Raw genomic sequence first — 17,210 nt, 5'->3', positions numbered from 1 at the left:
GAGTGGCAAAGGGATCTCTAATGTTCCAGGCTTTAATAGACTGAGCCTTTGAAAACTGCTATGTATAATCACACAAGTTCTAAATAATTTCTTGTGAAAAGGCAGTATCAGTTACACCATACAATCATTCAGTGTGTTCCTCAGTCATACCAGATTCACTTCTTTTGGATGGCATCTTTAAGTGCCACTGTAAGTAAAACAAAGGCTTGATCCATATGGGCTAAAAAAAGTTTTTCCAATATTCTCATTTTACACAAGAACCACTGTTCTTTTATAGTTCTACAAAATACAACCTTCGTGACAAAGTAAAACCCGTAACGATAAGTCATTTAAAATTCATATGGCATAGCCTTTGATATTTCTACCATTTACATTGCTCATGGCATGAATATGCATATATGACTATAATAAATATTTTCCCACCAGTGTCCTTCATTACAGTATAGTTTGCCCAGACTCTCATTCAATAGTTGCATAAGAAAAGTGATAAGCTAGGCGTATAATTACAGAAATCAAGCTAATCATCCCTAAAAGTCTTGAATCATTCTCTTAAGGTTTGTTGATAACATACTTCTCCTATTACATTATTAATTTTAATTTTAGTGACAAAAATTGGTTGCATAACCTTGGCATGTAACCATCACTTGCATAATACTAATAATTTAATACTCTTTTTCCAACCACATTTCTGAGCTCCTTGTGCAAGCGTAGAGCCAAGGAAACAGTAGGGAAAAGATAAGTGCATTTCCTCCCATTAGATGACCAGTAACAATGACAAAATGAAATATTGATCTACTCTTTTGGCTGAGCTTTCTCAGGTTTGCAACCATCTTCTTCTCAGCTGTGGACAGAGCAAAATCAAAAATTGATTATCTCTCACTTCTAGACCTAAGCTTCATGGATCTGCAGTGGTTGACTAGTTAATTAAATACGGTAACAGAATCGCAGATTGGAGCTTTCTCCATAAGCATGCCATTAATCAATCCATTTTTCAATTCAAGAAAGAACTGCACACAACTACTGTAATATGACGTCTTAGCCATAGCCTTCTATCTACTATCTGGCAGAGCATAAGTTATTTGTCCCACAGGGAGGTTCATCATCAATTCACAGCTTCTTTTCCTCATTTCCTAGACAAACTATGAAGGTTAATAGATGTTTTAGATCTTTCATCATTCATTTGCTCAAAGAATGAAATGCCAGCTCTCTAAGAACTGAAAACTGAATGGAGAGGGTGTCCATGCAGATTGATGTTTGACCAATGCCAGTGAAATGTGGACCCTGCCCTGCTTTGCAATGTACAGTGGTGAGGAGTTCTTGGGTTTATAAAAACAGCTTACTCTTCTGCAAAGCAGAAGACACATACTGAACATTATGTGTCTGAGCATTAAATTATTAACGTTAAAAAGGATATTTCCTTAGAAAGAATTTTTGGCAAACACTGATAAAAACCATCCCTCTTAACTTGGGTACAGGACATGAAACACTGGTAAGCAATTTTTCTGATAAATAACAACTCAGGAAGTCTATTTTTTAAATCTGGTGTTGTAGCAAGAAAGCTGCAGGTGATGCATCTCACAGGGAAAAGCACCAGGTGAAGGCAGAGGTGAACAGGGTGGAGAAAAATGCAATAGACAAGACTGAGTGGTACACACTATTCAGTTGGGATAACTCAAAAAGGGAAGATTTAAAACTTCTGTTGCTTCTTTTCCAATCTAAGTTGAATATTCTTACAGACACCAGGGGCCAGATCCAAGTTTGCAACTGGTGCCTGGCATGGTACAAAAACTAACTTTATGTTAGAGTGTCATGTGAGAATTTTGTATTCATTCCACAAATAGATTTTGAGTTTTCAAGCCATAGTGCTAAACACTAGGGACACAGAAATAAATAAAAAGAGCACCTGTTGTCTCATATTTCAGAGTGAAGTTGGAGGGAGGCAAGGATACTACACCAGTAGGGATTAATCTTAGCAGCTATCTCTCCAGAATGATAAGTCTCCCTGAAAAAATCACCCACAGGCTCCTCTACCTCTTGACTTTCATTCCATTCAGAGCTAAGCTTTAGTGATGAATAATCAGTATTTGCTGTCTTCACTTTGTCACCCTAACATTCACTCTCAGACCCACTATGTTCTGAATTTGATCCATCTATCCCATACCCACACAACCACCAGTGGAATTTCTGTTGATGAAGTCACTGACAATCAATTAATTTCGAAAGTGAAAAATCTTGCTCACTTACCTTGTTTAACATTAGTTTTCCTTCTCACGATATTACACTTCCTCGGTGATCTTTCTAGTCTCTGATTACTTCTCCTATCTGCATAGTTTTCCTACTCTCTGTACCCTTTAAATATTCCTAGCTGTTCTGATCCTAACTTGAATCTTTCTTTCTGTGACATTCTCTTTATTAGTCTATCTACTTTCATGGATTAAATTATCTCCCATATATAAATATATTTTGTGCTAATAGAAAAAGAAAGTACTCATTCTAGAAGAAAACCTAGAAAAAACTCTTCTGGACATTGGCCTCAGCAAAGAATTTACTACTAAGATCTCAAAAGCAAAGGCAACAAAAACAAAAATAGACAAATGGGCTTAAACTAAAGTGCTTCTGCACAGCAAAAGAAACAAGCAACAGAATGAATAGACAGACTACAGAATGGGAGAAAATATTTGCAAACTATACATCTGACTAAGGATTAATACCCAGAATCTACTAGGAATTTAAACAACTCAACAAGATAAATAAATAAATAAAAAAACCCATTAAAAAGTGGGCAAAGGACATGAACAGACATTTTTCAAAAGAAGACATACAAGTGGACAATACATGAAAAAATTATCAACATCACTAATCATCAAAGAAATACAAATTAAAATCACGATGAGATACTATCTCACACCAGTCACAATGGCTATTATTAAACATCAAAAAAAAAAAAAGATGTTGGAGAGGATGCAGAGAAAAGGAAATGCTTGCCCACTGTTAGTGTTAATGTAAATTAGTACAACCTCTATGGAAAACAGTATGGAGATTTCTCAAGAAACTAAACATAAAACTACTTCTCAACCCAGTAATCCTTCCATTGGATGTCTACTCAAAGGAAAAAATTGTTATATCAAAAAGACACCTTTGGTCATACATTTATCACAGCATTATCCACAAGAGCAAAGTCATGGAATCAACCTAAGTGTCCATCAACTGATGATTGAATAAAGAAACTGTGGAAAATATACATCATGGAAAACTATGCAGTCATAAAAAGGAAATAAAATCATGTCATTTGCAGCAACACGAGTGGAGCTGGAGGCCATTATCCTAAGTGAAATAACTCAGAAACAAAAAATCAAATACCACGTTTTCACTTATAAGTGGGAGCTAAATGATGGGTACTTGTGGACATAAAGATGGAAATAATAGATACTGGAAACAAAATGCAGAGGTGGGTTAGGGTTGAAAAGTTACCTATTCTGTTCATTATGAGATACATTATTCATTATTCAACTGGTACACTATTCATTATTCAGTTGATGGGTACACTGGAAGTCCAAACCTCACCATTTTCCAATGTATCCATGTAAGAAACCTGCACATGTGCCCTCCTTCATCTATAAAAATAAAAAGAGAAAGAGCATAAGACTTGACATCAAAAACTGCAGACATTAGTTCCAGGAACCTCAACAACACTATTTGTGATGATGGACTTAATGTTGGATTTATTTGGTCTCCTGTTCACAGTCTCCTTAGTAAAATTACAGGTTTAGATTTTAAATATTTCTTACTCCCTCCATTTTTATAATGAAACATTAAGACATTGAACTATTGAATATCTCATGGCATAGACATACCTTATTTCTCACACAGAAAAGGTGAGAAATAAGAAAAGTACTCAAATGCAGTTTATACTAAAAGTTTTAGATTTTTCTTCATTAACACTTCCAAAGTTACTGCCAAGTCATTAAATTGACTGATTTACTTCTGAGAGTTGCATTATTAAGTGATGAATGAACAATACATTCATTCTCCCTATATGTGGATGAGAAAACTAAGATATAGACAGGTTATGTAACTTGTCCAAGGTTACAGAGCTTGTTCCTGTTATTGTTAAGATTCAACCCCCACTCCCAATCTGACTCCTGAATACATGAAATACAGCTTCAAGAAACAAGGATTCCATGTATTTAACATCTTAAGCCGTTTGCTCTCTCTTGCAACATTATTTCCAACTTGTTTCCTCCCCAGCTTTAATAATTTGATAAACGTATTCCACTGCGAATGTCCAGGGTGGTCACTGCAAAACTAAATCCCTGAGAAGGAGTCAGTTGTAAATATGTAGCTCTTTGACTACTGGTCCTACTTTTGATTACATCAAAACTTAAATTGTTTCTCTCTTCTCCAAGTGACTCGATTAAGGCTGAGCTGAAGCAGATCACTAGGGAATTAATCAATACTCTCACTTAGCCTACACTATATATTCTAATGGCACTGATTTTTAAAAATTGCCGCATCTAGCAACGTTCCTATATCCAACCAAAGTAAGCACACTCAGACACGTGCGCACACACACATACACACACGTATGCGTAAATACACACAGACATAGAACACAGAAAGGCTAAACATATGGAGTTCCACAAAAGTGACGTTTTCTTTTACCAGCTGGACATCTCCTAAAATATCCCCACTCCAAAGAAAGGGTATTAGGGCAAATAAAATGATCAAGTAAAATATTGAAAAGTACTTAGTATTTTGGAAGCAGCTGGGTCTATAGTGAAAGTACAAGGCATGGTTCTAGCCTATGGAAAATACAGTGAAGTAATACCACTCTTGAATTCCGATTTGACATGACGACACCTAACAAAAAAGACTACATATTCCACTCTTTTTTTGTAGCTAAGTAAAGCCATAGAGTAAATTCCATTCTACGAGGTTCAAGGGAAAGTGATGAATGAAATTTTCAACGGATTCCCTGAAAGGGAATTAGTTTATTCAACACTATTCCCTGAAAGAGAAATGGCATATTCTGTTATTTTTCAAGTAATAGTGTTTAATAGTGTTAATAGTGTTAACCTTGAAAGTTAAAATGTGAGAATGTTCATTGGAGCTGCAGCTACCATATTGAGCTCTGGGAAGTCACCAGATAGAAGGATTCTGGTCCAGAATGATCATGGGACCACCATGCCAGCCCTGGGCATGTCAGTCAATAGATAGGAAAGAAAAATAAGCATCTATATATTGAGAAAATTGATACTTTAGATTTTTTTTTTTTTTTTTTTTTTGGCCACGTTATCCAAGCCTGTACTTAAATAATACAAGTGAACGGAACTGAGATCTGTTGATGTTTGGCAGATTATTTCCCCACTCAAAGAGTTTCCTCTTTGCTAAAAATAATTTAAAAAGGAGAAGAGCAAAAAAAGAACAAGAGGAAGAAGAAGAAGAAAAAGGAGAAGGAGAGGAGGAGAGGAGGAGAAGGAAGGAAGGAAGAGGAGGAGGGGAAGATGAGGAAGAAGAGCAAGAGGAGGAAAAAGAAGAAGAGGAAGGAGGAGAAGGAGAGGAGGAGAAGGAGAGGAGGAGGAGGAAGAGGAAACAAGAGGAGGAAGGAAAAAAGGAAGGAAGGAAGGAAAGAAGGAAAGCAGAAGAAGATAAGAAAGAAGAGAAGAAAGAAGGAAGAGAGAAGAAGAAAAAAGAAGGAAGAAGAAAGAAGAGAGGAAGAAGGAACAGAGGAAGCGAGGAAGGAGAAGAAGGAGGAGGAGGAAGAGGTGGAGAAGGAGAAGAAGAGGAAGAGAAAGAAGAAGAAGGAGGAGGAGGGAAAGAAGGAAGGAAAGAGGAAGGAGGAAGAAGGAAGAAGGAGGAGGAGGAGGAGAAGAAGAAGGAGGAGGAGGAGGAGGAGGAAGAGGAGGGAAGAGAAAGAAGAAGAGAAGAGGAAGAGGATGAAGAAGGAAAAGGAGGAGGAGGACGGAGGAAGGAAGAAGCAGCAGCAGCAGAGGAGAAAGAGGAGAAGGAGGAGGAGGAGTCGTAGTAGCAGTAATAACAAACTGTCAGGTATTACTTTTCACCTATAGAAATTAGAGATTAGTTGGCTACAGAGTCAACAAAATGAACCAATGAAGAGCAGAGATTCCTCTTTGAATGTTTTTTTAATGTAGAAACAGAATAAATAGAGACTCCATGTTTCCCACTTTCACCCTTCCTGGGTGGAACTGGAAAAAGGACTGCAATTTTTTCATAAAAGTTTTAGTATCTTACATGTGGACATTCAGGAAAAGCACCAGGAGCCAGATACTTTGACAGCAGCTTGACTCATTTTTCTTGCTGTGTCTTGTTGCCATTACAAATCATCACCAGACACCAAACCTAAGAACAATCAGGTAAGTTTGGGATACTCTGAGCACTGGGTTTCTTCTGGGGCTAATGAATATTATGTCAAAACTAAAGATAACTTTCCCTAGAAGCTTCAGGAAAGTCAAGATGAAACTTTCCACATTCAATAACAATATGTAGAAATGGTGGTCCAAGGGAGAGAAATTGTTTCTAAGAATGATCCTAAAAGATGACTAAAAGAATATTCCTGTTCGAAGGCTTTCTTCTGAATTTCCCATTAATGTAGCTGATGCAATAAAAACAATTTTTAGACACAAGTACAATTAAAGGATAAACAAAATGTTAAACCAGAACTTGAAAGCAAGAAAATAACCTCTTAGAACCAGAACAAGCACCGTTTCAATTCTTGCATAATGATTATAGTAATTAGCTTGAGTTGTAACCTTTCCAGTAATATTCAGCTTATCTGAGCAAACATAAAAAAAATCTGCTTTCACAACTCTGCAAAAATAAGGGGGCAGAGGATGGTGATATAAAATTTCCAGTAAGGAAAAATGTTCCAGTATTAAAATCAGAGAACCATTTGCAGGGTGCTATATATGTTCAATTGAATATATGCAGATGAAATCACTAAAAAAAAATCTGCATTTTTTTATTCAAGGCCATTTTAATTCATTAATAATTTATTTATATGGGAAATAGAATGTCATCCCAAATGGAAATCTTTGTTTTTTCTGACTAAATACATATTTGCTGTGCTTACTTCAAGGAAAGCATACAAATTAGAACCAGAAAAAGTGATAAATATATATAACAGAGTCTGGGAGAATTCCAATGCAGAGCTTCTATTGTCCTCAAAGACACTGCATTCCCAGCATCAATGTGTAGCATACACACACAGATCACTGCCAATCCAGAAAGTTCACCCAAGCTTCAGTGTCCAGAGTTTCTGTTGAGGCTTCACTGATAAGGCATGATTGATGATGCATTGCCCACATGGCTGAACTCGGTCTTTAGGTCAAATTATGCCATGTAACCTAATCATATGATGGTCGTTCTGGCATGGACAACTCCCACCCCTAGATTATATGGTTGGGCCAGCCCCACCCTGAGTCATCTCATTAGCCTTAAACTATCAGGTGTGGTCCCAGAGGCATACCATGCACAACAAAGAAACTTCTATCACTTCAGAAAGTCCGACGCTTAAATAGTTACCTCTCAGGAGGTAACTTCTCTTCAGATGAGGCCAAATCCTTGACTACACAGGTTGCTAATACCTATGTAAACCCCCTTAGCCTGACATGAATGTTCCTCTCTATGACACAGTGTGGTCTCCCCTCACCACCACGCCAAGTCAGTTTCACCAGTAACCATGCTTCATAATTTGAAAGGAAAACAGAAGTCATCAGACGGAATCCACTCATCTTTCCATCAACGAACCGTACCTTTTCTTCCTTCCATCTAAATGAAGCAGGTGTCTCTCCTCACAGTGGAGACCAGGTGGCTTTTGCTGTTCTGGGTGCCATGTTGTTAGGGGCCTCACTTTCTAAGGTAGGGGCCTCTTTCTCTTGCATTATCAGGCAATCTTTCACATTGGATGTGTCTTCTCATATCCAAACCTTCTCTAAAATATTTTATTTTGTAATATTTATTTATTTTGATACAGGGCCTTGCTCCATCATCCAGTCTGGAATGCAGTGATGCAATCATAGTTCACTGCCATCTTGACCTCCCAGTTTTAAGTGATGCTCCTGCCCCAGCCTCCTAAGTAGCTGGAACCACAGACACAGGCCACCATGCCCAGATAATTTTTTAATTGTGTAGAGATGCGGTATCACCATGTTGCCCAAGCTGGTTTTCTTTTCTTTTCTTTTTCTTTCTTTTTTTTTTTTTTTTTTGAGATGGAGTCTTGCTCTGTTGCCCAGGCTGGAGCGCAGTGGCATGATCTCGGCTCACTGCAAGCTCTGCCTCCTGGGTTCATGCCATTCTCCTGCCTCAGCCTCCCGAGTAGCTGGAACTACAGGTGCCCACCACCACACCCGGCTAATTTTTCTGTATTTTTAGTAGAGATGGGGTTTCACCGTGTTAGCCAGGATGGTCTTGATCTCCTGACCTCGTGATCCGCCTGCCTCGGCCTCCCAAAGTGCTGGGATTACAGGCATGAGCCACGACTCATTTCCCCCATCTCTTTCAGTTACCACACTCTCTCTTCTCAAAAACAAGAAGAAGATGGTTATTTTCTCACTCCTCATCCCTCTTTTTCTCCTGATATCACTACTCTGTTCAAACAGCTCCTTTGAAGATCACCAATCAATTCCATGTTGTTAATACTGTTCCCCATTTGACTTGACCACATAGTGGGATCTTCCACAGCTTATTACCCCTCTTCTTGAAGTAGTTGCTTCTTCTGCTCTTATGTTTCATTTATTTATTTTTATGTATTTGTATTTTATTTATTTATATTTGTTTTGTTTTGTTTTGTTTTGTTTTGTTTGAGACGGAGTCTCGCTCTGTTGCCCAGGCTGGAGTGCAGTGGCGCGATCTCAGCTCACTGCAAGCTCCGCCTCCTGGGTTTACGCCATTCTCCTGCCTCAGCCTCCTGAGTAGCTGGGACTACAGGCGCCCGCCACCGCGCCCGGCTAATTTTTTGTATTTTTAGTAGAGACGGGGTTTCACCGTGGTCTCGATCTCCTGACCTTGTGATCCGCCCGCCTCGGCCTCCGAAAGTGCTGGGATTACAGGCGTGAGCCACCGCGCCCGGCTAATTTTTGTATTTTCAGTAAGACAGGGTTGCACTATGTTGACCAGGCTGGTCTCAAACTCCTAACCTCGAGTGATCTGCCCTTCTTGGCCTCCCAAAGTGCTAGGATTACAGGCGTGAGCCACGGGGCCTGGCCTTCTGCTTTTAATGACCCCATACTCTTTTACATATCCCTTGATTCTTCTGGCCTAACTGTGCTGTTAGTTTGATCTTTAAATGCAGGGGTTCTTCAATGTCTAGAACCAGTCTTTCTCTTCTATCCCTAAGTGAGCCCATCCATATTTATTTTCATTAATTGTTAGCCAGTGACTTCTAATATTTTATTTCCAGGCCCTGTCTCTTATGTGAGCTTTGTGAAGCGTATGTTAACTGTCTGACTCACATTTCATTTGAATATCTCATAGTTTTCTCAAATAAATAAATAAATAAGAAAGCATGTTCTACGCTCAGCTGTATCTTCTTTCATGTTTCCTGTCTCAGTAACAGGTAACCCCACCCATCAGCTGCTCATATCAGAAACACTGTCATCCTCCTTCCTATCTTCCTCTTCTCCCAAAGCCACTTTCAACCTATCTCAAGTCTAAATCTACCTCTAAAACAGATCTCCAAAATGCATCCCCTTCTCTCCACTTCCGCTGCCTGGTCCGCAAAGCACTCAACTTCCATAGAAACTGCTAAGACCATCCTCATTTCACACTGTCCTTGTTCTGCTTCCTCCCGATGTCCTTCCTCCTCCTCCAGAGTGGTCTTTACATTGCTTACTGTCTTCTGTGTAAAACCCTTCAAGGGCTACACATTTCTCTAAGGACAAAGACACTAATCCTTAATACAGCGTCAAAGCCCTGCATCCTCTGACCTCGGACTACCCTTTCCAGCCTCACCTTAAACCATCCTCTTCTCCACTGTGAACTTCAGTCTCACTGACTTTCTTTTACTTCCTGGAAACCTCTTCTCCACTGTGAACTTCAGTCTCACTGACTTTCTTTTACTTCCTGGAAACCACCTCACCAGGCCAACTCTAGGTTTGCACAAATACTATTCTCTCTACAAGCAAGGTTGATTTTTGTATGGCTGACTACTTTCTAAACCTAAATGCAGTGAAAAAAGTCATGATATAAAAGATCCATAACTATGAAGGTAATATAATTAAATTGTCTCTGAAAAAAAAACACCATAAACAAAAGCAACAAAAACTTAGAAAACATTGACAAGATTTCTCACGATAGAGTTGATAGCATCATGTGAATCAATAAAAAAATTTTAAGACCCAACTAATAAATGGGTAAATATAATTCTCTAAAATAGAAAATATAGTGATTAATTGTCATTAATAATATCAAACCTCAATAGTAATTAAAAGTATAACATAACATTATTTTGTATATATGACACATTTTGTTATATTTTGAAGATAAACACAAGTAAAACTCAAATTTTTACCGTAAGCTAGGCACTTTGCTAAATGTGAATACGGCAGTGATCAAAATAGACATATTCTGTTTCCACAGAGCCTATACTTTAGCAAAGCAGGATCCATTAACCAAATAATTACATGGAATTAATATGTTAGTAACATAATGAAACTAAAGAGCTGGTTTTTTAATTGCAGTGCCATTATTAAAGGAAGAAACATAGGTGAATGTTTGATCTATTCAAATCTATCTTCTCTGAAAGAAATAACGCTAGAAATCAACAACTGGTGTTATTATCCTGTCACACCAAACATTGAAATAATCATTGTCCCATTCTTCCTTGCAGCTTTTAGTCCTGTTTATCCTTTTAGTCTCTCATTTTTTCAGCATCCTTAATGCTACATCTCCTCTTTTGCTTTTGGTTCCCAGCAATTTTTCCTTCGACTGACTCTGATACGTGGCTGTTGGTAGAGTGGACTCTCACCCTCCCAGTTCTTCTCTCTCTAGATTTCCCCCATAGAATTTAGAAGTGACTTGGAAGTAGCAGAAATGGAAGGATCTACAGAAGTGTCTAGAAAGTCTGAGCAGCAGGAAATGCAGAGAGACCTCAGCACTGAGATCACTTGGGAGCAGAAGGAATTGGGAATGCACACAGACCTACCTGGCCAGGTGGGAGGCTTACTGTGGGGATGGCAGGAAATTGTTGGGAACTATTTGGGGTTCTAGAAAACCGTAATGAGAGAGAAATCAAATGAACGTTCTTCAGTCATATCCCCCACTCTGCCCCTGTGCTCTAACAGAGTGGATCAAAGGCAATGGCAGTGGCACCCAAGAGGGTTACCAGAACGCTCAACTTAGCTGAAGTCACAATAAAATTGGATTGCACCAAGGATGATCATAAGAGGTGTTCAGTATTCCCAAGGATTTGTAAATGAGAACCCTTGTGGTTAATCAAATCAGCATTAATTAAAGAAACACTCTTCAAGATGAGGCTGTAATTTTGGGAAAAATCATTGTAACTTACTCTGCCATCCAGTTATGCACATCACAATTAATCGTCAGGTTCAAGGGGAATTCATCCTGAAGATAACCCAGACTCGGGTCTCCAGTCTGCCTATGATTACGTTTTTCATTTTATGTTACCCAACATTTTCAGTTCATGTGCCCGGGAACATCGGCAGCTCTAGTGAAGCTTGCCCTGGTGGGGTGTTAATAGAGAAAACACAAATCCACAACACTGGAAGCCCTGTGTGCTTTCAAAAGAGACCACTTTAGTAAGATTAAAAAAAAGTAGCTTTATAGAGTGAATACATGATATCCAGATTGGCAGTTCAGCAAATGAAGAAGTGAAGTGTTCAATGAAGAGTATACTCTCTTCCAGGCTCGTGCTAGGTTCTGGAGTGAGGAAAGCGTGCAGGTAGCTCTACCTGCTCTGAATGCCCTAGTGAACCTCATGCTCCGGTACAGAGATGAGAATCAAAGATCGGAAAAAACTGCATAAGAAAATATTTATACTAACAATAACAAATATAAGGAAATAGACAGTTAAACCATAAGGACACTTGGTGGTTAGTGCTGGTGTTTGGAAGGTGGGAGATCATTCCAAGTTGGGGTGAATTACTAAGAAAGTCTTTCTGAAGGAAATGATATTTAGGTTACGTTCTGAAAGATTTAGAAATGTAAAGAGAGAGATGAAAGGGAATTGTAAAAGGAATATGCAGTTTTCTGGGACCTGAAATATTGCTATCAAGTCATCACTTCCAACCTGGGGAAAGTTAAACCCTACGCTGGTCTAAACCTTTATCTTGTTTCCTTCCCACCCCTTCATTTGTCTAAGTTATTATCAGTTTCTCTTCTTCTCACATTGTCAAAAGCTGAAAACTTCATTTTTAGAAAAAGAGAGACAGAAGAGGGAAGATGGAGGAGAGAGGAGGGGATAGGGGAGGCAAAGGGGACGTAAGGGGAAGTGAGGGGAGGTGAGGGGAAGGGAGGGGAGGTGAGAGGAGAGGAGAGGAGAGACAAAATAAAATGAAGCTACTCTCATTTTTCAAGTACAATTTAGGGAACAAATATTTTCTAGTTAATACTTGCACTTTAAATCATGCTGTATTTATTTAGAACAGATAGCTCCACGTCTCCTCACTCTGTCAGTTTCCTGTCCTATTCTTGGCATCAGACCTAACGTTTGTCATCCCAAATTCTATCCTCACAGCCAGATGAATAGCCCTAAGTTATGCCATCTGGCCAAAAGGTAAACCGTTGATGGGGTCTGCCCCTTTTTGAGATTTTGTCCTTCAGCTCATTCACAATGCTTTGGCTTAAAATGCCATATAAACAAAAGCTGCCAGATACGGTAAATACAGGTGCTAATCTGTTTTCATGAAACATTCATCCCACTTAATTGCTTAAAGCTTCACCTCTGTACACGCCTGTCACTATTTTCTGTATCTGTCTTATTTTCCGTAATCTTACTTCCTCATATTTGATGCCTGGGGATCCTGCAGTTACCAATTTTCCATGTGTCAAACTGAATGGAATCAGGTTTCAGAGAGTGAGCTGTCACTGAGGTGACATGTTTACACCAGAGATACACAGATACCAGATCATAAAACAAGGGGCACATTTGGGAAGTCCCTGTTAAATAGAAAACTAACAACTTCACTTTAAAGAATCCTTTCATTGGCATACTGCTAACCTAGAAATGTTAGAAAGGCCAATTGGGGCGGGGGGTGAAAATAAAAGCACTTTCAAAAATAAGGTAGACAAAACAAACAGGGTCATTACTGAACAGAAATTCTTACATTAATAATCCTTACAAATTAAATAAATAAGTTGTGAAACTAACCTGTCACTTTCAAAGAATCCTTTTATTGGCATATACCATGACCACAGAGATTTTAGAAAGGCAGCTGTATACGAAATGATCACTTATATTATTCAAATTGCCAAACAATTTTGAGCAGCTACAGGAATCCTTGCAGAATGATTTCTTTAATGAGTATGCACAGAAAGAGAAAATTATAAGCCTCATATTCTTTGACTCAGCCATTACAAAAAACTATAACTGAAGCCAGAGCTTACAAGCCTTAATTAACAGTTTAATAAGGAGTCATGCAAATAATTTGGAGACTGTTGATATGGGGAATTTTTTAAATTAAAGTATTCACTTAACTATCACATCTTATTTAAAAACAAGACAAATTTTGGCAATATTTACATAGTAGATATGATCAAACCTGACTCGACAGTTAATCTGCAGCTTATCGTCATGAACTTGAGTTTCTAAATGAACTCCCTTTGCTAAGAGAAAAAAAATCCCCTTCCTATAAATACTGAAAAATCTGTTTTAATAAATGTATAAGTCCCAGGGACTGTGTTTACGATTGTTTATTGCAAAAAGCTCCATTTGTTAGAGATTTGTCTTAGAAAGCTGTGCTTGTTCACTTAGAGTTATGAACCATTTTGTCATAGAAAGTTGATTTCATCTACCAACCTCATGATAATTAACTCACCATCTGTGATCACACAGTATTTTGTAACTTCATCCAAATTTAATGGCTTGACCTTATTTGTTAGTGAAAGAAAAAGACAGCAGATTCTATTGCCTTTCCACAAAATCAGCCTATTGCAGAACTAAGATTCGAACCTGGGCAGTTTGTCTAAAAGTCTGTGCTTTTAACCCTGACGGTACTCTGCTTCTGCATAAAAAGTAATAGACTAGACAGAAATATTAGCAGTAATATCAGTAGACCTAGTGACCAACAGAAAAAGGCAGAAATAACAGAATATTCACAGGAAGATACAATGTATCTATTAATGACATACTTTGACAAAAGTTCAAATTTGGTAGGTTGAGGAATAAAGGGAAAGTGAGAATTGGAGAAAATATGTAAATTGTATTTTTTAGTTTATTAAAATTCTTCTTTTTGACTATAATTTAAACTAAACTGATTTTGTTTGTAAAAATTATAGCACTATTAGTTCAGTAATAATCCTGTTTGTTTTGCCCAAGCATTTCCCGAAAGGCTGTATTTCAATGCACTTAAACCATTAACAAATCAGCATTTGGGGAAAAAAGATGCCCCCACAAAACTGCTGCCAGGAAAACAACAAATCTTAAGGATCACTTAAATATTGTTGAGGTCATTATTTTTCAAATACAATATAAAAAATCATTTTTTACCTCTCTGAAAGTTTTCTTCTCTTAAGGAGTATATGGTGACTTCTAAGGTAGCCTTTTTATGAAATGTATTTATTCATTTTTATATAACAAAAATTCAAGTTCTACCGAAAGTTAGTAAATTAATAAGTTTTATAATTGATTTCAGAGGCAAATGCATGAGTAGTCAAAATTTTTCATCAGATACAGTATCTGTAACAAACCTTCTACTGTTCCAAATTCCCCAAAATTGCAACATATGCTTCCAAGAAAAAGAATAGAATATCTGTCCAGTTACTAGTAACCTTAAAAGGGCAGGAACAGCTGCCAAAGTCATTAGAGGTTGGTCATCCATGTATGTGTTTTTTGAGGGAAACAATCTGTAATTAATTCTGCATTCACCAGCTGGTGTCTTTCCCATCTCTCCTCCCTATCCCCTCCCCAGAAAAAAAAAAAAAAAAAATCAGGAAGATGAAGAGCAGCATCTGTTGCCACACTTAAAACAAGAAAAAAAAAGGGTCATTTGCTCAAGCACACACAGACAATGTGTAAAATAAGTAAAAGGTAATTGATTCTTGATCATTGGAGTTAAGTGCAATACATTCATTAAAGAAATCCAAAATGTATGGGTTTTATTTTTAGGATTCTCATGAAACCCTCTTCAAGCTAATACTCCTACCTGGCATGCTAGGCCACCAGACAGTGGTGCGCTGAGGAAGTGTCCACAACGAGTTCAGTCACTCGCTTAAATGAAAAGTAGATTATGGAGTTGGTTCTAATATCAAGATCAGTGGCTTTTAACTTCAGGTGATTTTGCCCCCTAAACATTGTAACGATGTCTGAAGACATTTTTAGGTATCAAAACTGGGGGGTAGTGTGTGTGCTTCTCTCATCTAGGTTAGAGGCCAGATGCACAGGTTAGGTGCAAATAAATGCATCTTCAAGTGAAATAATAAAACACAGCAACCTCCACACATGGCTCGAGGACTGTGAGCAGAGCACAGCATTCACAATGCTTAGTGAATGATATCCGCCATTTCATTAATTCAATTATTTTCATTAGGTGCCTAACACCTGACATGCACTTCAAACTGGGGAGAGCTAAATAATTTAGCTATGGCTTCTATTGCATCCTAGTGTATACATAAAACAAAATTATTTTTGAGGCAATAATGCACTATTATAAAATGTATTTTTTGAGGCAAGTGAGTTTGGTTTGCCTTGTAAGCACTCATCACATGTTATCTCGTGGTGTCCAAGGTGATTTTGAATGGTCGTTCTTGTTGGGAACCAGAGGTAAAGTCTGTGTGTTGAGTGGACTCTAGTCCTCACACTCCTGGACACTTCACTCTCTTATTTCAGTTCTGAATATGAACTACTATACTATTTTACAACAGTTTGATTTTTTTAAAAAAGGTTTAAAAACATATATTATAGGGCAATCATTTTAACTTGAAATCAGAAATAAGATTAAATAAGCACATGATTTTAAAAGCCCAACTTTATATTTTCAAAAATAAGTTTTATGTAAAATATCCAACCCTTCAACACAAACCTGCATATCCAAATTCCATTTGTTTTCTTTGTTCTCTTATTTCTACTAAAATCTCACTCTTAATCATTTCTCTCACATACGTCACTACCCCTGTCATCACACACAATCCCAATCCATGCTCCAGGGAGAATGATGGGGTAATATCCACTGGTGAGGTAAGGCAGAAGTGAAGGTGTTTCAAAGAGGATCGTGGCACAAAGAAAGACACAGAAACACACTTGTGCACACACTTGTATGAGACTATTCTTACAGTTCTTACATTGTTATAAAGAACTACCTGAGATTGGATAATTTATTTTTAAAAAGAAGAAGTTTAACTGGCTCACAGTTCTACAGGCTTTACAAGAAGCAAGGTGCTGGCATCTGCTAAACTTCTGGTGAAGCTTCAAGGAGCTTTCAATCACGGTGAAAGGTGAAAGGGAAGCAGGCAGTTCACATGGTGAAAACAGAAGAGAGAGGGAGAGAGTGTCAGGGGAAATGCCACACACTTTATTTTTTATTTTTAAATTTTTTGAAGATGAAGTTTTGCTCTGTCACTGAGGCTGGAGTGGAGTGCAGTGGCGCAATCTCGGCTAACTGCAACCTCCGCCTCCCGGGTTCAAGCTATTCTGCCTCAGCCTCCCGAGTAGCTGGGACTAAAGGTGCACGCTGCCACCCCGGGCTAATTTTTTTTGTATTTTCAGTAGAGTTGGGGTTTCACTGTGTTGCCCAGGCTGGTTTCGAACTCCTGAGCTCAGGCAATCCGCCCACCTCAGCCTCCCAAAGTGCTAGGATTACAGGTGTGAGCCACTGCACCTGACCAGTACCACACACCTTTAAGTGACCAGGTCTTGCAAGAACTCATTCACTATCATGAGGACAGCACCAAAAGGATGGCACTCAACCATTCATAAGAAATCCACGCCTAGGATCCAATTCACCTCTAATACCGGAAATTACAATTCAATGTGAGATTTGGGTGGGGACAGATAGCTACACTATATCAACACTTGAAAT

This window comes from Macaca mulatta, chromosome 17 (genome assembly GCF_049350105.2).
Source record: "Macaca mulatta isolate MMU2019108-1 chromosome 17, T2T-MMU8v2.0, whole genome shotgun sequence".
In the NCBI taxonomy this organism is placed as follows: domain Eukaryota; kingdom Metazoa; phylum Chordata; class Mammalia; order Primates; family Cercopithecidae; genus Macaca; species Macaca mulatta.
Note: the sequence above shows the minus strand (reverse complement) of the source record.